This window comes from Cynocephalus volans, chromosome 7 (genome assembly GCF_027409185.1).
Source record: "Cynocephalus volans isolate mCynVol1 chromosome 7, mCynVol1.pri, whole genome shotgun sequence".
NCBI lineage: Eukaryota > Metazoa > Chordata > Mammalia > Dermoptera > Cynocephalidae > Cynocephalus > Cynocephalus volans.
In genome coordinates this window covers 47,002,720-47,027,645 of record NC_084466.1, presented here as the reverse complement: position 1 = coordinate 47,027,645, position 24,926 = coordinate 47,002,720, and the positions used below count along the sequence as shown (strand labels likewise).

The following is a 24,926-nucleotide window of genomic DNA, read 5'->3' as shown; positions in this document are numbered from 1 at the left end:
TTTGTTGTTTAATATCCTCATAAAAGAAAAATTAAAATTTTAAATAATTTTGCATGAAAATTGCTATAAATCTTTATGATGTGCAATGCCAGTTTAAAATGCAAATATAAGAGCATTTAAATCATATGTGAGAAACCTCCATACTGTTTTCCATAGTGGTTGTACTATTTTACAATCCCACCAACAATGCAGAAGTGTTCCATTCTCTCCACACCCTCACCAACATTTGTTATTCGCCATCTTTTTGATTATAGCCAGTCTAATTGAGGCGAGGTGGTATCTCAATGTAGTTTTAATTTGCATTTCCCTGATGACTAGTGATGTTGAACTTTTTTTCACGTACCTGTTGGCCATTTGTGTGTCTTCCATTTAAAAATGTAAATTCAGCTCCGTTCCCCATTTTTTAATTGGGTTATTTGTTTTTTTTTACTGTGTAATTGCTTGAGTTCCTTGTATATTATGGACATTTCTCAAACAACTGCAGACAGATCTTGCATACAATCCAGCAATCCCACTTCTGGATATATACCCAGAGGAATGGAAGTCATCATGTCGAAGAGATACTCACACTCCCGTGTTCATCACAGATCTGTTTACAATAGCCAAGACATGGAACCACCCTAAATGTCCATCAATGGATGATTGGATAAGGAAACTGTGCTATATATACACTATGGATATATAAAAGATAGAAATTCTCCCATTTGCAACAACATGGATGATCCTGGAGAAACTTATGTTGAATGAAATAAGCAAAGCACTGAGGGATAAACATAGCATGTACTCACTCATAAATGGGAGCTAAGAGAGAAAGAAGAAAGGAAAAAAAGACAACAGTGGTGCATTGAACTTGCAGAGGGAGAGAACATACCTTGGGTACAAAGTGCAGTGTGGGGGAAAGGGGAAGGCAGAGGAGGAGGAGGTTGAGAATAATTGGGTGGGAGACGCAGGGTGCAATCAAAATTTGTGGTAATGGGCATACTGCCAGTATGGATCTGGCCTTCACCACTTGGGCATGAGGGGTGACAATCAGCTTTGTATCTCATGAATATTCATAACCAATATAAATAAATGAATGAATGAATAAATAAATAAATCATATGTGAAATCACAGAAATTATGCAATTTGTATTTTGTATCTTGTACAGATGCTCCTTGACTTATATGGGGTTACCTCCATATAAGCCCATCGTAAATTGGAAATATTGTAAATCAAAATATATACTAAATGTCTATTGCTTTTGTACCATTGTAGAGTTGAAAAATTGTAAATCGAACCTGGTGAATATAGGACCGTCTGTATGTGTGTTTGTATTTTATTCTTACCAGAATGGTGGTAACACTGACAAAACTAACTTGATTGATTTTTACTTCTTGACTCATGCACATTCTATCAACAGTCTCTAATTTGGCTTATTGATGGGTAAAAAATGACTGAAAAGAAAACCTGGTCTGCTTTTATATTTCTCTTTTGTTTTGTTCTGTTTTCCTCCTCTTTTAGCTTCTCCCACTGCACAGCTATTGATTTTTTGGCAGGTCCTGCTGCTGGTTAAGGTTTTGCCATACTTGTTTTCACTCTGTTTTTTTGTGTGTGTTGGGGGACAGGGGATATTCCGACTCCTAGATTGTTAAAGATTGTGTTCATGGAATAAATTTTTTTACTTTTGCTATGCTATCTGTACTTCTTGGTTTTCAGAGTTTAGTTGATGTAAATACTATATTTATATAGTATATACTATACTATAGTATAATCTCTTTGCTATTTTATTGTCATTCTTTGTCATCATTTTCTGTGTGACTGGCTAATACAGGGAATAACACAAACCATAAATGATATGATAGGGTTCCTTGAGTTTTCATGTTTCTTAGAATACCAATGGGTTTTTCTGCATTTTGAAGCAAGTATTTGTTTGAAACGGAAGTGCAGCCTCTCAGGGCTGTCAGTGCCACCAATTAAGCAATAGTCAATTGTACACATAACATGCTTCCTTTCTCTTGGAACTTAGTTTCATTGAACCCTCACACATCGTGAGATCACTGGAATTCTGTGGTCATGAGACGTTGAATATGCTGTCTCACATGCTATACGTAAATGGGGCAGCAAAAAACAGTGACAGACACATAATGTGTGTATTTCTTCTGCTCATGCACATACTCCATTGTCCAATTGGACTTACGACACAAAAGTTCAAAGATAAAATTATTAAGAATTCGAAGAAGGTGACAGGATAGCACTAAACCAACAGCAGAAATCTTCAAAGCACGGAGCCCTTTACAACTGCTTGTAGGTCTTATGCGCATAAAGCCATCCCTACAGGGGACCAATCAAAATTAAAGTATATTCAAATCTACATTCTTCAAACTTTCCGCTATTCCAAATTGCCTGGACAACTCTTTGTACCATTTTGAAATAGATTCTTTCTCATGTCGATATACAGAAGGTTAAGATAAAATATTTCTATGAAAATGCATTTAGAGAAGTATTGTTTACTATGCAAATTAACTTGGTATATTTCACATGAAAGTAATTTCTCAGTCAGTTTTTATCATAGGGTGTCAGTAAAATCATGAACAAAGCATTCTATTTGTTTAACACTCAGTTATCTTCATAGCAAATATATATATTTCCTGACCAATGAAATATTCTGCGACTTGATGGACACTTCTGGGCTTTTTATTGTTCTTGTCTTTCCATCTCTCTTGCTCTCTGCCCCATCACACGATTTCAAAAAGTTGGGAACCCATGGGTTTATGCAAAATATTTCCAATTTTTTTATATCCATGAAGCAGGTTTAAATTACAGACATTGTCGGATTAAGGATATTAAAATGAAGCTGGCTAGTTAGCTTAGTTCATTACAGCATGGTGCTGATAACACCAAGGTCCAGGGTTTAGTCCTGTATTTGTTAAGTCACCAAAAAGTATAAAATAAAATAAAATAAAAAGATAAGTATTTTCATATGTCAGTCCTCCAAAGCTATTTTCTTAAATATTTTCTTTTCTAATATGAGCAGCCATATCTGTTTTTGCAAACATTTTTACAAAAAGTGTATCTAATTAGTAAATGTGGATACAAATCTTCTTAAACATCCACATGAAATTTGAAGTTATTATGAAGCAAGAATTTGCCATGAATCTGTATTAAGGGCTGTAAGCTCTTTTGTTGCTGTTGCTGTAACCATCCTATATATAATTGGTTACCTCATTTTATTTCATTAACTTTATTGCATTTAATTTCAAAGACAATTTTCTCCTCTTCTTTTTTGACCTATGTTTTTGGAGCAAGTTTCTGTTATTAGATTCACCTTGGAGGGGCAGACAAACAAAGAACATCTTTCCTTAGTGTAAGTAAACATTCATCAATTTAGATAGCAATTCCATTGGAAATCGATAGAGAACACAAAAAATTTCAAAGCTCGTCAACTATGTGGTTTGCGAATCTAGAGTGCTTGGAAATATCTCCCAATCTGTGATCACTGGCTTAAGTTAGTGAACTGTGGTCTGATCAATTCCAGATATAACTTACATATGACACCTGTCTAGCACTGTTTTACTTTTCTATTCCATTCTCCTCTGTAATTGATCTTTTTCATTTTCCATCAAATAATAGGTATAATAATTGGAGGCTGTAGAAACACAGATTATACATCAGTTCCTCTGGTAAAATAACACAACTACAAATTTGAAAAATACAGCCCATTGATTTTATCATTCAATCACCAGAATTTGGATAGGTATTAGTTCAATAATATTATTAGGGAATCAAAGGAACAAATAATAGTGATAGGCAGGAAAGAAAGATTGGCCTTCTGTGTTAACAATTATAAAATTATCTTTAAATCTAGATTGAAAAGAATTAGTGTATTTTAGAATTTTTTTGTTCATAGTATTCAGTGAACATTTTTGGAACTAGTGAATAAGTGAATCAAACAGGTCAGTAGATCTTTGAGATAAAGCGAGGTAACATGAATCAGTCTGATGACAGATAAATGTGCATGCGAAAGTATCAACTAAAGGTAATTTAGATTGGTTCTTTCATATATATAGTTTTGTTTAAAGTAGGCACTTTGGGCAAACATTTTGTTTTTGCTCTTTTGAATTGTAGACTTTAAATTGTATTTTATTCTTAAAGTTTTGTTTAATATAAGGTGACCACTGAAAAGAAAAGCAATAATAAATTGTTATGGGTTTGCCATTATAATTAAGCAAGAAATCACGTCAGCTTTATTGTAAGGAAAAAATGAAATATTAAAATTAGATATATGTACCCACTTGATCCGTAGGCTTATGGTACTGCAATTATATAGTAACTCCAATATTTATTCACTGGTAACAATAAGCATGTTGAATGTATCTTTTCGGTCTTCTATTCTTCTAATCATTTATTCTCTTAACACGTATGGTTAGGTTAACAGTTATTTTTATTTGTTCTTCAATCCTAATAGATGCTAAGTTACTCTCCCTGGAATAACATAAATAACTTTGAAGTATCATGATCATTAAATCAAAGTATTTCATACAAAGGTATTGTGTTAAATTACATTTCACTTTTGTTTAATGCACTGAACATGCACTTATTGGACAGTAAGCTTTAAGGGAGTGTTAGTATGGTAGAATAAAGAAATTTATTCCTATTTTGCCACTTTCTCCCCCCAAAAGGGAAGAGGAGATATACATACAGATGAACAGATTTTTACATATTCACACCCTAGTATTACTTCATTAATTATTACAACAGGCATTCTTTTTAACTTTTTTCTCTTAGATCATGATCACTGTAATTTACTTCTATTATAAATTGACTTTTGTTAAAAAGTAAATAAATTTTTCACTACATAATTGGAGGGTTTTTAATCTATTTATTTTATTTATACATAGCCTGCTTTACTCAAGGAAAGATTTAAGGTTAAAAATCAATCAATGTTTTTCAAGACAATGGCCTGAAATCTTAGATCTATAAATACTGATAGCCCATTTAGCACTCTGAGCATATTTTAAAATCTTGATTTAGGCTGTACTGTCTTTCTGGAGTATTTTCTGTGGGAATATGTCGTATGATAAATTAATCACATAAATTGCTAATTATATAACTTTTTAGTGATTACAATTACTACATTTTAAATTTCATTTCCCTTTTATATCAGAAGGATATTTTTTCAAAGTATTTAATTTATTGACTTTATGTCATACTTAGGCAAATTCATTATCCTAATGAAGGAGCCCAGGAAAGGATAAAGAACTGTGCAGAGTTAAAGATCATATATAGAAACACTAAAGTGTTAGAATAATATTTTAAAAATTTAATTAGAACAGAAAGGTATTTTCCAAAGTTAATAGTATCTAACAACTGTGTGTTAAATGGAAGGAGACACTATCTCTTTCATGTGCAAGCTGCAGAAAACTAAAATAGCAGAGAAAAAAACGTTCATTTGGTAGGAAAGATGAGGCGATAAAAGCAGCACACTTTTTAGTTGTGCCCTGTGGGTCTGTCAAGTCTACTGAGCTCTTTTTTATGTTCTCTGTCTCATTCTCTAACAACTTGAAGCTTTAAGGACAGAAAGGTGAAGAATCTAAATTCAGGCACAAGAATAGCAGGGCATTTAGGTTTCATTTTGGTTTTTCCACCTCCAATTTGCAATGCTCCAATGGAGAGAGATGGGAAGGATGGTGCTTGTTTCTAGAACATAGAAAGCCCGGTCTTAAGGATGATTCTAGGAGGGATAGAATAATAAAATATATCAAAGCTACTTTGTTAAAAATAGCTTCATATGTTGTAATCACTCAATTGTATTAAGTGTTTATGGACAAGTAGATACATATGCCACTGCATATCATCTGTTGTGAATGAAAGGAAAGAAAAACATTGATTGTGGAAGCCACAAGACGTGATCAAAATTGATGGATATCACATTCAATATTAACATGTTTATTAAAAAAGGGCATTTTGAGTTTTCATAATAAATCTGTTATAATCTATAAAGCCTGCACATGGAGTAGCTGAACTTCCTTAATGCTTAGAATGGGTATATATTTTAAAAGGGAATTTAAATGTTTCTGTCAATGTTAAAATACATTGTTATTTAAATTATCTAATTTTTAATGAATATGTGGCATATTATTGAAGATTTGGCATATTTTACCTAGGGAAAATAAAACCTCTACCTACCAGCAGTATTTGAACTTACAGATTTTACAGCTTCTTTATGAGCAGACCGACATTACATTAGAGAAGGAGAAAGGAGGTGAAGGTGGCCTAATAGCAATACTGGATTCAATTTTACAGTGAAAATCACAGCTATCCAAAGAATACTAATAATGCAATGTCATTAAATAGTCAAATAAATATTTGACATGCTAATTTCAATACATTACAAATGTTACATAAGAAACTAGGTTTATATCATCAAAGGAATAAAAAAAAGATCTGAACAAGATTATGGCACAAGAAGTTTGCACTTTGCTCTCATAGCTAGTTGAGTGTCTAGCCTAATTTTGGTATTGTTTGTGAGACAGAACAATGTTTCTGAAACTTTCCTACATTAAGATGTCAGTTCAGAAACCCATTATTTAATCAATTTTTTTCACAGAAAAAAGAAAGCACATAGTCAAAAATGGGCGTAACTGTGATTTGTTTTCAGACAAGCTTTAACCTCAACCACTACTGCAAAACTCTCTCTGCTGATTTTAAGTGATGATTTATATTTGAAACTGTTAACAACATTTAAATAATATGCAATTATTTGGAAGGACTTATTTAAATAGCTATATTGAATTGAATTTTAAAGTGAACACGTCATTGTTTTCTACCTTAGAGACTTTACTCCTTTTGTTCCCTCTATCTGGAACACTTCATGCCACTATTGCAAAACTGGCTCCTGTTTCTGTCTTAAGACCAAATTGTAATGTTACTTTCTCAGAGGAATCCCCCTGAGCCATTTGATTTAAAACAGTTCTACCCCCATTTGTTTAACACAGGGCTTGCAAAGGCAGTTGATAAATCTTGTGTACTTAGTGTCTAGCACATGATAGATACTCAATAGACATTTATTGATGTGAGCAAATAAATTTTCAAAAATAAATCTGGACATAGGTAAGAAAAGACTTTATTCAAAAAGACTAGTGCAGTAGAGGAGACCCTCAAACCATAAGATCTGCAAGCATCTCATAGATCAGGCAGAGGGAATTTTCTTTTATAAGGAGGGACAAAGAAGACAGTAAGTTCTGGTTACTGGGCAGTGGGGTGAATGGTGTCTTGATGGAGCAGTTGTACAGAGAGTGTCTTTCCCCAAGGTTACCAGTCTCTCAGAAGGGGCCATTAATGAGGGATTGTCCCATATTCCCACACACTAGCACAAGTGTAGGGTGATTCACAGTTCTAGGCCATGGGAGAAGGAGAGAAAATTAACTAAAGTTTGGTCAAGTTAATAGGTATTTTGAGCAGATTGGTCAGTGGGTACAAACAGCTAATCCTTCTTGAGGTACAGAATGGGAATTTTGTAAGTATGTATCTGACCTTGTCATAGGTAAATGGGGGAGGCATTCCTGAATCTTATCTAACTTGGATTAGATAAAGGTAGATCTTTGCAGTAATCCATTTCCCTTCCTGAGGGACTTTGTTTTTCACTTTTTTCTTTTAATTAAAAAAATTATTTTAAATCGATACATTATAATTGTACATATTCATGGGGTACAATTTGTTGTTTGAATACATATGTGTTCTATAATGATCAAATCAGAGTATTTAGTGTGTCCATGACCTCATGCATTTATCCTTCCTTTATGATGAGGACATTCAAAAGCCTCTGTTCTAGCTGTTTTGTAATATACATTACCTTACTATTAACTATAGTCACCCTACTGTGGAAAAGAACACTGAAACTTAATCCTCCTCTCTAATTGTGTTCCCACCCTTTGACAACGTCACCTCATCCTCCCCTCCACCCCCACCTCCCAGTCTCTGGCAACCACTGTACTTCTTCACTTGGATGATATTGGCTCTGTTTCTGTCTCTTTTAGCTTCCACATATGAGTGAGATCCTACAGTATTTGTCTTTCTGTGTTTGGCTTATTTCATATAAGGTGATGTCCTTGAGGTTCATCCATGTTGTTTCAAATGACAGGATTTTATTATTTTTTTTAAGGCTGAATAGTATTCCATTGGGTATATATACCACATTTTCTTTATCCATTCATCTGTTGATGGACACCAAGGTTGGTTCCATATCTTGGCTATTGTAAACAGTGCTGCAACAAACATGTGCATTTAGATATTTACTTGGTATGCTATTTTCTTTCCTTTAAATAAATACCCAACAGGGGGATTGATGGGTTATCCGGTAGTTCTATTTTAAGGTTTTTGAGGAACCTCTATACTGTTTTCTGTAAGGCTGTACTAATTTTCAATCCCACCCACAGTGTGTGAATGTTCCTTTTTCTCCACATCCTTGCAGACAGTTGTTGGCTTTTGTCTTTTTGTAATAGCCATTCTAGCTGGAGTGAGGTGGTATCTCATTGTGGTTTTAACTTGCATTTCCCTGATGACTAGTGATGTTGAAACTATAAAACGACTAAAGGAAAACATAGAGAAAAACACTTCACAACATTGGTCTGGGCAAGGATTTCTTAAATAGGACCTCAAAAGCACAGGCAACAAAAGCAAAAATAGACCAATGGAATTACATCAAACGGAAAATCTTTTGCAAAGCTAAGGGAACAATTAACAGAGTGAAAAGACAGCCTACACAACGGGAAAAAATTATTTGCAAATTATACATCTGATGGGGGTTAATACATAGAATATTTAAGGAAATTAACTCAATAGCAAAAACAAATATTCTTATTTAAAATGGTCAAAAGACCTTAACAGACATTTTTGTAAAGAAGGCATTTAAATAGCCAACAGGTACATGAAAAAATGTTCTACATCACTAATCATCTGGGGGAATTTTTTAACCATTGTTGGTGTCCAGGAACACAGGGGGGCTTATATAAAGTTTAACATTGCCAAAATGAATAATAGAATGCATGTTTGTTATGTTTGTTTAATGTAATATTTAATGTAAAACTAATACAGATAAATCTACATTTATACCTGTATCTTTATGTATTCATCTGATATTGATAATGCTTTTTTATGTTCTTTCTACATAAGTATGATCTAATCAGTGTTTTTTGTTTGTTTTTTTAACATATCCAATTACTAGAGACTAACCCAGGTATTGTTGAATGTTTATCATCCCTGGTTTGTGACCACTGTATGCCAATGTCACCCTTAAGGTACAATGACAATTAAAAATACCTCCACCCCCCAATATTTCCAAATGCCCTTAGCAGAGCAATTCTAATCCTAGCTGAGAACCACTGGGACATAGGTATCCTAATTGTGTTATAGATCCTAAAGATCCTAAATGATAATCTTACACTTTAGTGTTATTCTCTGTTTATTCTCATATCATATATATTGTTAAACTGTATTTGTTGAATATGTAAATACCATAAGATACACTATTTATTCCATATGATCTATTTCCCCATAAGTGGTTTGTCTAAGCCAAGCATAGGATATAAATTCTACTTACCTTGCTAGCTATTGGCATCCTTCTGGTAAATGAGACCACAATGAAGTCTTCTGAAAAATTTCTGGCAATGGATTTCTTGCTCATCAATAAAAGACAAATAAATAGATGATAATGTTGCTTTGTCTGGACACTTTAAAAAATGAATGTAATGTATGGCCAAACTGCTATACCTATCTCTTTATCAATTCTAGGATGAAGCTAGCTTGTTGTGAGAAGTCAGGATGAGAAGTTGTAGCAAAGAGTGTGAGGACTTTGATATATCATTTCTAGAGCTGACCTTTCTTCTCAATGACTTTGCATGTAAGTAAGCAAATTTCCTATTGTTTAAACAAGTCTGAGTTGGGGATTTTGTTACTGGTGACCAAAGTCCTCTAATATGATATGTTTATGTAACTATATTTTTGTTGAAGTCCAATAAATCCCAAGAAACAGACTGTTTTCTACTATTCCTAAAACCTCGTGAATATATGGGATAGGGTCTCTTTCTCAGGATAAAAATTTAAAACCTCTTAACATTAATAATGATTTTTTAATTGGAAAAATAAAGAAAATACTGACAATAAAATTATCCACAATGAGGATGTTAAAGAAATGCCTTCCTACTGAGAAGAGCTGACCTAAATATTTTTCTGTAGCCAGGTTAGTGAGCCAACTTATTAGGGTAATAATAAGTTAGGTTATATTTAATGAACATGGATAAATTGGTATGGAAAATATTAAATATATTAGTCATTAGTCATTCTTTCATGTTACACCTAAATATGCTCTTATATTGCAGTATGTGGAAGAATTAACACAATGATAATGTTTATGGAATATTTTCCCAAATAAACTTGTGCACTCAAAAATATTACTGAGGAAGAGAAATAAATAGCATGCTACTTTTGATGAGAGGAAACAAGAAGTAAATTATGAATTATCACAAACTGGGGTCACTGGCTAGCTGACACTAACTGCTACTCCTAGTTAAACTTTCAGATGAGAAAATGAAACTTGGGTTCTGAAAATGTTGATAAGCATTATAGAGTTATTCACACAAAATAGGAGATACTGAAGTGTATATATCAAGTCATTTAATCAAGAAAATGTAATGAAAATCTATCATGTTTCAAGCCAAGTTCCAAGCCAGTATTATAAATACTGGGGAAATATAAAAAAAAAAAAAATAGATATTACTATTCTCTTATAAGAGTTACATTCTGTGAGTGTAAAAATTAATAAACGAGACAAGCTTTACATAGCTATTAGTTCTACATGAACTTAAGGGAGTCATGGTAAGGTAGGTATTATAGTAAAAATAATGGTCAGGAAGAAAATATTCTCTAAAAGGTGACAGTTTTGTTGAATTCTGAAAAATAAGCATAGCCCACCCAAAATTTCCCAGGGAAGCTTGATGCGGGAAGAAGGAATCACAATTACAAAAGCCCTGAGGCTAGAATGAGTTTGTCAGGGCAGCCAAAACAAAGAACAGCTTGTGTAGAATATTTTGAGCAGGTGAGGTTATGGATCTAGATGGAATTGGAGATAAATATGTGGATCTAATTGAGAAGATCTTCATGATGAGAAGTTTGGGTAACCCTCAAATTGTAAAGGAAAAGCTATTCGAAAGATATCGGAAGTACAGTGACGATATATGATTTATATTTTTAAAAGATCAATATTGGTTCTTAATGTGGAATCATTAGAAAAAGGTAATAAGAAAACCAAAGTGGCTGGTTAAAAGATTATTGCTTAAACAATTGCTAACATCATTTGAACTGTATTATAAAAAGTTAGTAAATTCAGAATTTTTTTGGAAATAGATATCAAAGCATTTTTCAAGGAGTTAGATTTGGAGGAAGAGGAAAATAGAAGAAACACGAACAACTGCTGGGTTTTAGTTTTGCTTTTTTTTTTTTTTTTTTTCTGAACAACTGGATGGATGTAATTGCCCCTTACTAAAGTGGAAAAAAATAAATAAACCTAGGATATTAAGAGAATTGACATGACTCCCCTGTTTTAAGTTTATCCATATCTATATATATAGAAAAGAACTTGATAATGAAGATTAATTGTATGAAAAACCTTTTATTTCATGATAATCATAATCAATCCAGTATTTCATACATGGGGCATATAAGTTTAATTATCCACACCATCCACTGATTTTTTTATTATTCTTAGTAATATAATTCCTAGGTTTATTTGGGCACATTGTTGCCCACCTACAGAAGAGTTTACCATTCTCTTTTACAGAATATATAAAACAATAGGGTCATCTCCTTAAAGATGAAGGCACACACCCTGGATTGAGTTTTCTCTGATTCTTGCTAGTTAAGACATGGCAAGACTGCTGGCTAGAACTCTGAGAAAGAAGCAAAATGTTGGGAAAACCAGAGTGAACTTTCCAGCTTGATTCCCTGGATAACCTTGTACAATCAAACTGAACTGAAGCCCAGGAATTCTTTCCTCTAGCTTACATGAATGAAAAGTAACTTTTATGTACACTATAACATTTAAAAAAATACATTAGTCTATTTTGTACCTTTACTAATAAATACATATTTTCTAGAAAATCATGCTTACTAAAAACATTTGTGAAATTATTAACAAAGATGGAAAAATGAACCATTGGATAGGGTGTGTGCTGGGGGGGGGTGAAATAATATGAGCTAATGAACCGAAGAATGAAGTGAAAACATAATTTGAAAGGAATGTGAAATAATGGTCATGCTCCATAAGAACGATTGCTGTAACTTAATGTTGCTTACAATAGAACCAGGATAGTGAAGTGGTAGCATGTATGCAACATGTTTTCAAATGATATGCTAAGGTTGAAATAAATGTCACAATAAATCAATCAGAAGATAAATGAATACTTGGAAAAAAACTAAGTTTAAGTCTTGGCATTTCTCTGCATGTCATAGAACTCACATAGCTTGCTTAAGGATTATATGTCAGGACACTTAAAAATGTATTATGCTTTCTAGTGGCATTGGTAAAGATAGAAAGGTCTGGAATAACTTTACTGTGCAAGCTGAGTATCTTGCAAGTTTTTAAATCCTATATATAATGCTGAAAATGGGCATTTTACTTGCTTTCCATAGGAGCCAAATAGATAGTATGTTTGAATAAGCAAGTTAAAAAATGTATTCAGACTATATCCTTTGAAAATAAAAGAAATGAAGCAGATGAAATATGCCCTCCTTCTGGTTTTACAAAATGTAAATAGCAATCAATAAGACTGCCATCCCAAATTTTAAAAGTTCAATCAAGATCACAATTTTCAATGTTATATCCAAGACATATCAAGTTTGTAAAAGACCAATAACCTATAAGCACCCTTACAAAGATATACTTAATGAAAAGATCAAGTTAGTTAAAAATAATGAGAAATGTAGCTTGAATCTTTTGTTTTTATTGTCCTTTAATTAAATCTTAATATATCAAGTATGCCATAGTGCTTTCTTGATGTGGAAGAGGAAACTAAACACCAAAAGTTTGTAGCTTTCTTCCTTACTATAAAACCATTGCTGGACATTGGCTGTCCAGTCAGTGTCTATAGTTTTTAAACCACTGTGGGAAATGTAAATAATTACTTACACAATTAAGTTAGTCAGTGAGAAGACCAAAAGTGAAGCAAACAATTTGAATTCTACAAATTAAAGAAGACATTGAAATAGTAACATTTGAATTTATAGCTTTAATTGATCCTATGAAGTTTTTCCTAGCAGGTTTTCTAATTCATTGTATACATTTCATAAAAAGAAAGGATGAAAGGTAGAGAAACAGAGAGAAGGAAAAAGAGAAGAAAAGAGGTAGGGGAGAAAGAAAGGAGAGAAAACCTCCCTTTGGAAATAGGAAAGTTAGAAACATCACATCATCTATAATTTGCTCTATTCTCTTGCTATTAAAAATCAGAATGACCAGCCTACCTTGCATCAGGTAAGAAATTTAGCTAGTTTGAGGCAGTAGTTCTGCCTTGAATATTACAGTTGTAACTGTGAAACAGCAAGACTTGTAGGCAAAAAAAAAAAAAAAAAAAAAAGACTGGAATTCATATCTTAATACCTTAACATTTTCTTCCTGCTCCGACCCACAAACAACAATAATTTTTTTTTTTTTGTTATCCTCTTAATTTTCAACTAAGTTTCTAAATTTCCCCCATATGTCTTTGGTCACCTGATTAACTGAAGTCTAATAGTTTGCTAGTGCCTTTGCAGAGAAAATCAGTTCAAGATTTTCTCCGTGGGATGAGTAAGAACCTGGAGAACCAAGTTCAAGCACTGGAGAGAGAATTAAAAATGCATGAGTTTCTAGGTAAGTTTCAGTGTTAGCGATCTGTGGATTTTATGAATAGAGAGATCCATATAAGTTATCATCCTTTTGAAGGAAGGTACAATACTTTTGGAGGAAAGTAGTAATTAAACCAATGAAAGCAAATTTTCTTGAGCTAGGGACCTGAGTTGGCAGTTTAGGAGTCCACAGAATTCCATTTCAGAATATCAAGAAAAAGAAAATTCACCCTTAAGTATCCTTACTTACTCACCTGTAAATAATACTGTAAGTATTAATTAAAAAAATATATATATATATACACACACTTATAAGCTTTCATATAGACAGAACATAGTGTTTACAAAGGAAAAGAAAAAAAAACAACAAAAAAGAAAGCTTAGCTGACATTATACTTTCTTTTTAGTGCACTAAAAGCAAAAAGAGTAGACTATATGTACAGATTGCCGTCTTGCTCTACAAGTCTTCTGAAATGAGCTCCCTCTCAGCGAACAAACCTAAAAGTATGAAAACCTTGGTATGGATCTTTAGAACAATAGGACCATCCGCTTTTCCTCTTCATCTCATCTGGCTTTCCTTACGTTACCAGTAAACTATGGTTTTGCTGTTTCTTGATTCTGGTCAACATTTCATGTTTTTTGTTTGTTTGTTTGTTTGTTTGTTTTGCTTACTTTGTAATCAATTCACAGACAGCAACTTCAATCAATTTTCTGTATAAAAATTTTAAAAGAATTTGAATAGCCTCACATATATACTTATTAGTATCATCATTTCTCAAGCAATGTAATTCAGCATTAGAAGATGTTAGTTGCAGATGTTATTATTAACACCATCAGTGTTTCATATTATTTTTCTTACTTTGCAAGCAATGAATGCAATTAAAAGTTTCCATTTTAAAGTTATCTTAGATCTTTTCCTCTTAAATAAGAGTAACTGCAGATACATGCTTTTCTTTTATTTCTTTTTAGTGTATTTACTCAATTTCACTTGAAATTTATGATGGGAATACAGAATAATATTTGCAAAGTTGATATAATTCATTTCTAATTGTAACTTTAAACTATTTAGAGAATCATATAATTCAGGAAAAAGCCAAGAACTGATAGTTTTTAAACCAAAGGTATTTAAAAATATTATATCTTATCTGTGAATACGTTTCTCACCTCTTATCCTGCAATCTGCTGAGTGCTATTTTTCTTACTTTCATTTTTTTACAGTTTCTGTATATACCCAATAAAATTTAACAATGTTGAGATTGAAAAAAATATCTGTTACCATATTAGCTAACAATTTTTTCAGGCATTAAAAAAAGGGCTCAGAATTGTGCTTTAAATGTCAACTAGTAATGAAACATGCTTGTTATGCATATGTAAGACTCAAGGAAAAGAGAAAACATCCCTTGATAATTCAAAAATAAAATCACTGATAAACAGAAAATAAATGATCAACTAGATAGAAAATAGCATTTAAAATATTACAAAGCCACTCTCGTGCATTATAAAGTTTTGAAACATCTGAATATTCCATTAATTTTATGTTATAACTTATTGCAGGTAAAGCACTTGTGATGGCATCAAGTGCTCGCTTCGGCAGCACATATACTAAAATTGGAACGATGGCATCAATACATATAGATAACTCTAATTTAAGTAGGGGAGAAGCAATAGAAGTAATAAGGAAAGAAAAAAATTTTCAAAACTGCAATCTATTTTCAAGGTGAAAAATATAAACTGCAGCCATGTATTTGACATGAGTATATATCAAAATCTTTCCTCAAATGTGGGCTTGAAGCCTGAATTGTTACTTGCAAGCCTGATGATAGTGCAAGGAAAACCCAGTAAAAATTGTAACACTCTACTTGTTATAGGCCCTTTTCTCTAATAAGTATTGATTTTGAAATATTGGTAAAGATTACAGCTTGTAGGAAAGAAACTCTTGCCCCAAATATAGTACAAATAGTTATTTTTTTCTAAGTGAACTTGCTAGCTGTAATTTGCTAAAGCGATTTAATATGATTAATGAAATTGGAAGTAGCATTGATTCCCAGACATTGTTATACTTGACGTATTAAAGATAGTTTAAAATGAGGCAGAAAATCTTTTTGTATGTGTTCAGTAAGAATGAACTTTGGCACATAAAGTTTATGAAAACCAAGGCAATTTATATCACAGAGCATAGCATACCTAGGTCAATCCACAAATAACCAGTTTCTGCTAGCTAGTGTATTGCTATAATTCATACAGGCAATTTTTTCTAATTTTGACTTCTTTAGACATAGAATATACTCAACAGATTAAAAATGGCATTAAATCTAGAAGAACCTCCACTCTCAGTGTTGTAATAAAATAATTTCAATATCATGAATTTTAAAAGAGAAATATTTGAGTAAGAAATGCAGCTACTCTTTTTATAACTTCAAGTGATTTCTACTGAATTACTATTATTACATTTAGTTAACAAGGGTGATATGAAAAATGTTTCAAAAATGTTTCAAAAAATTAAAAGAGGGAAACATTTGTTTAAATGTAAATGAGTAATAAAGCATTAATTATTATGCATATATGTGGCTCTAAAGCAGTGCAAATTATTGAGATAAACATTCATTTATAGTTGAGAATTTTTAATAATTAAAACACTTTCTATAATTTACAGAATCAGAGATATAATGAGTAGACAGTGCAGATTTGGGCATCTTGCTATAACTTTTCAGTCTCTTTTTTCCTATTTTACCCATGCCTAAGTGGACCAACCCACTAAATCGAAATACTAAATCATGTATCTTTTCCAGCGGTGCAAATACGATAACAACCTGGAAAAGGTTAGCACAAAAAGAACCAGCTAGCATACGAATATATATATAACCATTGAAAAACATTCTAATGTTTAATTATCATTCTAATATTAGGAAAATAACTCTTCAAATGAGAAATTTGTTAGTCTGGAAATTAAGAAAAGATTTGAAGATGAGAGAAAACTGCCCTTTCCACATAAAAAATATGTTGTATATTGGTAAAGGAGGTAATTTTTCACATTTAAGGGGCAACTGTCTAAGCAAAGATTTAATGGTGAAGATAATCATGGTGAGAATAAATGGTGAATTCATTCATCCATTTATTTATTCAATCAATAAACAGTTTCTAAGGACCAGGAATTATTAGTAATAAAAGATGAATATGATCTGACACCTGTTCTTTAGAAGAATGCCACATCTTTCATGTATCAAAAATTTACTTAATACTAATTGCATTCTCTTTACTCAGTAGCCACTTCTTTGGAAGGCTTCTTTGACTTTCTCTGGAGGGATTTGTGATCGTCCAGAGTGGTAAAAGGGCAGTACTCTCTGCGCATTCCTAGAATAATAATTATTTTTTAAAATAATTTTACTTATGTATCTCTTCAATTGGGTTGAGTAAACACTTAAGAAACATTCCATTAGTTTTCAGATGAGGATCTCACCATCTTAGCCCACTTTCAGATAAACAGCAGAGCAGTGCTTCTCGAATTTAAAAGGCGTATAAATCACCTGGCAATCTTATAAAAATCCAGATTCTGATTCAGTACTTCTAGGATATAGACTGCTGTTCTGCATTTCTAATATGATGTTGAAGCTGCTTGTCTGTGGGCCACACACTGAGTAGCAAGATAGTAGATGTTATTAAATTACAAATTATTTAGTGATTTACAAAGCTGAGAGATTAAGAATATCAATATTTAAGGATAAATGAAGGAAAATGATTTAAAATATACTAGACAGCACGGTAATGTCAAAGACCAATTGAGTGTAGCCACCAGGAGCTAGCCTAGAGTCAAAGTTGAGTTTATTTAGCTCGCTGCAGCAAAGAAGGATACACACCCAATGAACATTTTGAAGGTTTATAGGATTTGATCAATTTCTGTATAATTTTAAGGAGGACTTAAAAATTCAAAGGCAAGATCTGGATGAGGTGTAACAAAAATGTAGCTCTTTTTATTTCTTAAAATATGTGTACATGGCCTCACAATTCAGTGGGTAGAAATGACACAGTAGCAAAGTAAGTGTAATCTTTCAGCCTTCATTCATTGAGCAAATGTTTATTGAAGATCTTCTAAGTTTCAAGATCATCTAGATATGATATTCCTGTCCTCATGAAGAAAAAGTGGATGAAAACAAGTGAGTAAATAAGTGAATATGTAATGTAATATTAGGTAGTAATAAATGATACTGAAAAAAAATCAACATATAATAAAAGAAAGATGCTCACTTAGTTAGAGCATGGTGCTCATAACACCAAATCAAGGGTTTGGATCTGTGTACCGGCCAGCCACCAATATAAATAAATACATACATACAGACATAAATAGAAGAAAGTAACAGGGTAGCTGTTTTAGAGTGAAGACTTTTCTTTGCAGGTGACAGAATGCAGACATTTGCACAACATAAGGCACTTTTTTTGGAAAGAACTAAAGTATGATTGTTCTGTGCTGGAGAAAAGCATGTGCAAAGGCCTTGGACTAGAAGCACGTTTGGTGTATTCCAATAACATCAAGAAGCCAGTTTGACTAGAATAGTTTGAACAAATGGAGGGCCTAATTCTAATGACTTGCAGGTAATTTGAGGGACACAGTAATAAGCGTGGATTTTATTATAGAAATAATAGAAATTCTTCCTATAAATTTGAAAAAAAAATGTATAAGTTGTTTTGTATTGGAAAGAGATAACTGTTATATGACTATAAATTCTGGAAAGCGCAGCATGAATAAAGGGAGATCCCATGAATTGTCTAAAACGTGCTGGCAGACTATGGCCAACTGATCAACTAAAGCCCAGCCTGTTTTTGCACAGTCCATAAGATAAGGATTGTTTTTGCATTTTACAATGGCTGTTATTTAAGTACAGTTGATCCTCATTATTCACAGATTCTGTATTTGTGAATTCGCCTACTCACTAAAATGTAGTTGTAACCCTCAAAACCAGTACTCAGGGCTGTCCCGCGCTACCGTCTCGCCAGCAAGAATGACGCGGCACACAAAGGATCCTTCTGCAGATAAGCTTTAATGCTTCTTGAGAGGAAGAGCATAAGCTTGCTAAGAAATGGAGACCCCGAGCGAGGGGAGCCGCGCCCCTTATATAGAGACAGTCCCTCGCCTAGGACATGTTCCCATCTGATTGGCGGTCGTGCATCAGCCCAGATGACGCCACGGGAGAGGCAGAGACTAGAGGTGGGGAAATTCCCAGCACATGCGCTCTAGACTTGTTTTTGCCGATTGTCAGTGTCGGCCGGCGCCATCTTGTAATGGCGATTACGGTGTAACGTGGGCAGCTCCCCACATCTCCCCCTTTCTTATTATATTAAGAGGCTGGAGCAAGCTCATTGGCCACAACATGTCTAGCCAGTAGTCCTGTCTTAGGTCGACCCACCTCAGGCCGTGACCTTACCCGTCAAAGGTTAACCCTATCGCCACCAGGCACCATGTCTTAGGTCGGCACACGTCTGGGGGGAAGTTGCCCATCTCTGGATCTACTGGAGCGGACTCTGAATTGTGAATTGTGGGCCAGCACGAGCCAGGGCGAACCCCACTGATCAGTTTTCAGGGAGGCCAGCCGAAAAGAGGGGGGGGGACTAGTCTTTGAGCATAGATAGCCAAATATCGGGATTGGCTCCTTGCTCCAGAGCCACAAGTGCTTGGGCAATGACCACCTTGTCTTTTTGTGTTTGGGCTTTCAGCCTACAGACCAGCCAAAGAAGGAACACTAGTCCACAGCAGAGGGCCGCTCCAAACAACCCCACCCCCACCCATTCCTTGAAATGTGACATGGCAGTTGTGATCCAGGAGGACAGTCCAGCTGAAAAGGAGGCATCCACTCTTGTTGAATTCACAGACACGATGGCATAGCGCAGTTCTTGCATCAGGTCGTCAAAGTTCCCTGTCCAGTTTCCTAAAAGATACTTAGACAATTGATGAGACAAATTTGCCGCCCTGGTAAAATTTTCATATTGGATGCTGGTTACACATAATCCTGAATATTTCCACTGACACCCCAACTGTGCTACTTGCCACAAAACATCTACTTGTTCCTGTACTAGATCTACCCGCTGGTTAACCACCATTAATCCTCCCTTTAACTGAGCATTTATCGCAGCTTGTGTGTTCAGGGCCTAAGCAACAGAAGAGGACAAATTATTTAATGTGGAGGCAGTCTGAACCGTGGTACCCAAAGACACAGCCGCAGCTGTAGCTGCAGCTGCCGCCAAGGAGACAGCGGTAACAATTGCTGCGGTGAAACCAAAATCCCTCTTTTGCCTGAATAAGGACATAGCATTAGGGGCCTCCACAGGAACGAGAACCCACCTAGGCATTCGCGCAATCACAGCCAATTTAAACCCAGTAGCATTCCAACACTGTGCATAAAAGCAGGATTCATTGGTGCAAGTAATCTGATTTTCCTGTACTGCATCCTGAACTAAAATAAACACGAAAGGGGGGAAAAGGCAGACTGGTGTCGATGGTACAGACGTATTTTGTCCGTACCTTTGGACAGAAACAGAAGACTCAAAAGTCTCGGACGTATTCCACTCAAAGGTGGCATGCCCCCAGCTTCCTCCTTTAAATCGGACTCCTCGCTAGGGCTGAGGGAGTCAGAGTCGGGTTCATGTAGATTTAAGTCCTCCAACCCTTGGTCTATGGCCCTCAGCTCTCCTACAGGGTAAAGCTCTCTTTTGTTTTTTCTCTTTTGGTGGGGGTTTAAAACCCCTTCCTCCCCGGCAGATTTTCCGGGAACATCACTTTGATGGTTTAGAATCTCTCCCTCGTCCGTAGACTTACCGGGAGGGCACTTTTTTCTACAGGAGACGTCTCTCCTCTTGTGGGTACCCATCCTCTCACTCCGTTCAGTTTCTGACATGCTGTCTTGGACTTCCTCTAATATATTTTGTCCTTTTGTCACTACCGGTTTACAGCCTTCATCCTCTAAACAATTTTTAATGAACTTCCAAATGGTCTTGGTGCCCTGACGTAGGTCTCCCTCTGCGTACTTGCGGTCAAGGTCTTTGCCCAATTTGTTCCAAGAGCTCAAGGTTAGGGAGCCGGAACAGGCATACCATGGCGCCACACGATCTACCTCTTTCACAAAATTTCTGAGTACACGGCCCCCTACTTTGATCTCACGTTGTCTCAGCACAGCCTCTAACGCGGTAACCATAGACTGCGTAGAACCCATAACGCGCCCTGCTTTAGGAGGCGCTGTGAGACACACCGCTCCCTTATGTACGAGAGGCTCACACGGGTCTCAGGTGCAGCTGCTTATCTACGTCAGTCTGACCACACCAAGGGACGAGTCTAAAACCTTGTAATCTAACCGAATTCACCCCAGACCAAGAACAGACACACCTCTCTGAACTTACCCTCCTGCAGTTCTGAATCCTCCCTGTCACCAGGGGGTCTCCGAAGGTGCTGACGATGTCACAAGTTTTCCCGGGTTTCGGCACCAGATGTCCCGCGCTACCGTCTCGCCAGCAAGAACGACGCGGCACACAAAGGATCCTTCTGCAGATAAGCTTTAATGCCTCTTGAGAGGAAGAGCATAAGCTTGCTAAGAAATGGAGACCCCGAGCGAGGGGAGCCGCGCCCCTTATATAGAGACAGTCCCTCGCCTAGGACGTGTTCCCATCTGATTGGCGGTCGTGCATCAGCCCAGATGACGCCACGGGAGAGGCAGAGACTAGAGGTGGGGAAATTCCCAGCACATGCGCTCTAGACTTGTTTTTGCCGATTGTCAGTGTCGGCCGGCGCCATCTTGTAATGGTGATTACGGTGTAACGTGGGCAGCTCCCCACACAGGGCAGTTTCATGATCATTAGCAGATATATACATGCACAGAGAAGCAGCAGATTTGAGTGGCCTGAAGGGCATGTTCCAACATTCTGCCTTCCTGTTTCAGATGTTATACTGTAAACAAGTGTCTTTTTCCAGGTCTAGTTAGTGCCACATTTTTCAATTTCTGTGCTTTTTTTTTTTTTTCCTTTGGTGATTTCACTGTTTAAAATGACCATAAGACTAATGCTGAAATGCTGTCTAGTGTTTCTAAGCACAGAAAGCTGTAATGTGCCTTACGGAGAAAATACATGTGTTGTATAAGTTTCTTTTAGTATGAGTTATAGTGCTGTCGACCATGAGTTCAATGTTAAAGAGTCAACAGTATACCATAAATAAGGTGTCTTTAAACAGAAACGTACATAAAACAAGATTATGTATTGATTGGTTGATGAAAATGTTGTGACAAGAGGCTCACAGGAATCTAACCTTGTATTCCCCCTAGGAGAAATGGTTCAATATTTGCTAATTCAATTTTCATGAAGACTGTATAGAACATAACTACTACAAATCATAAAAATCGACTATACCGACATAATATTTTCAATTTTGCCTTCTTACCAGCAAAGCCTAAAATGCTTACTACTTGTTTCTTCATACATGAGTTTGCCAACCACTTGCTTCAGTGATAAAGTAAAATAGGAAAACAAGCTATTGGCTTAAGCTAGAGTGATAGATACGGAGATTGCGATATATATATATTTATAAATAATATCTATTTTTAAAATAGTACATCCTATAAAATGTTGGTGAACATATGTAAATATATGGATATATATGGTACATATAGATAATATATGTACATATTGCTCTTACCAACTACATTTTCATTCACATTGTCTAGTTCACTAGTTACAGGTATTTTCTATATTATTGTATCTTATGATGATTATATTTTAGTCTGGTTCTACCTTCATTATTTGTGTTATGTGTTATTATTGATTTAGATGCCAGGTTATTTGCCTTATAAATGTTCCCAATTATTATTAAGGAAAATTATATTTTGCTGACTGCTAGATAGTTATAATATTCATTTTGTCATTTATAGGAAGCTTAAAATTTGCACACTACTACTCTGATTATTTTCTCTAACTGATCTTAACTTGCTCATTAACACTTACATTGTGTTTGGCAGAAAAAAAAATATGCCTTTTGAAGATCTATCAGTCATTTCTGGTTTCAAAGGAAGCTGTGTGTTTAGACCATGCACCAGAGGATGACGCAATAAATTAACATTTTAGTAGTCGTGGGCACATAGTCAATAATGTTTGTAATGAAGTTTTGATGAGTTTGGTTACATCTGAGGTGTAAATAGAGTGAAGAGATAGGGTGACTTTTATTTTTCTAAAAGGAAAACAATAAACGATAGTGGCTTTTTCCAAAATATGCACTCTTGGAGCAATTTCTGAAAAGTTTTGGACATATTTCTATTTGGCATAAGGTTAATATATTTTTCCAAAGTTCGACAGGTTTAAGAAGAAGTTATTTGAAAGATATATTCAGAAAGATATATGACCATTGAATCTTTGGAAATGTATGGGATCACCCAGTGAAAGCATGGAATGAGAGAAGTTGGGCCAAATTCTGCAAAGAACATTAAAGGTATATGCAAAAGAGTGCATTTCCTATAAAGAGAACAGAGGAGTGGCCAGAGGATGGGGAAGAAAATGATTTGGTATGGAGGTAGTAATTAATACATCTCAAAAAATTTTTCTTGAGTTAATACATGTTTATTGGTGACTTTGACAATTTTTTTTAATTGAGAAGTTCATAAATAAAATATACTTTAATAGTTTCAAAAGCAAGTGAATGATGAGAAAATAAGAGACACGTTGTGTATAAAGGAGAAATAAGATAGGACAATAAGTCTAAAATTACACAGTAAAAAGTTTTATTTTTTTATGAAAAAGTAAAAGATTTACCTATGGCTTCACTGCTAAAAAATCTCACTTTAATGCCTCATTTCCTCACATTGTATCCCAATCCAATGGGTTAGAAAATTCACTCATTCCTTTATTTATAGAGTTGTAATTGTGTATTCACTCTATAAGGGACACAATTACCAGCACTAAAGAAGCATAGTTAAAAATAATAGTTGTGGTCTTTGCCTTTGTGAATTGTCTAAATCACTCAAAAATTTGTGGCATCATTAGTGATTTATGTCTAAAAAATGGAGAATGATGATCCCAGACACATCTATATGCTTCCTATGCAGTGATACAGCAGGTAAAATTAGAAATAATATGCTTCCCAGCTTTTTTTTTTTTTTTGCAAAATATATAATTACTAAATTTAGAATTTTATTTTTTGCTTAAATTCATATGGCCAATACAATGTATAAAAAAAGTATGATAGCCAAACTGATTTAATCTCCTCTCTTTCAACAATTCAGTTCAAACCTTTTAAAAAGAGAATTTTTGTACCCTGATTTTGTTTTTCTTCAACATTCATACTTATCGGTATTCTTAGCATATTTGTTATCTTATTCAATGGGATAATCAAAACATTTTGTATTGTTTGGTAAAGGGTGTAACACGCATTAATGCCACAACTGGAGTAAAATGAACAGGACAAATGACTCCTGTTTTTGTTGTTTTGTTTGGTTTCTATTCCCCCATATGGAGATACTTCCTAACAAAGAGTTGTGTCAACTCATCTGAACTCTTTTCAGTCTTTCAAACCTTGACATACAACAAGAAGTGTTTGGTGAGACAGAGTGGGTGGATCTGAGAGGTAGTTAAACTCAGATTAGGGGAATTCAGTAGGACTTACCCATTGAGAAAGGAAGAACACTATTCAATGACAAATGTGTGTTAGTCTTGACAAATGAGAAAACTTTCAGACGTGCTTTTGTTTCTTGTAACATCTCTAGTTTTGTGCTGAAATTTACACCTATTATGCATCAATTTCAATAATTACATTCTCAGCATTTAGTAATTCATTACAATGTTCTCTGTATTACCTCCTTAATTTACTCATTATAAGTCTGATTTTGCTTAATTTATTCTCTAATATTTCATTAAAATAAATTAAATTATTATGTTCTCATTAAAATGAAATGAGAAATGTTATCATGAGATTTATAAAAGAACATTTTCTAATTTCTGCAACAGTTTTATTTATTAATATTTTTATGTCATTTTTCTTGATGCTATTGTTTTTACTAAAAGTAGGTATTCGTCTTTTTATTATTTTATAATGTCTTCTAATATAGAGTTATAA

General features: G+C 34.4%; 1 pseudogene; it reads left to right on the top strand.

The window, feature by feature from the left end:
• Positions 1-13,810: 13,810 nt before the first annotated feature.
• LOC134381623 (ubiquitin-associated domain-containing protein 1-like) overlaps positions 13,811-24,926 on the top strand; it is a 66,316-nt pseudogene continuing 55,200 nt past the window's right edge.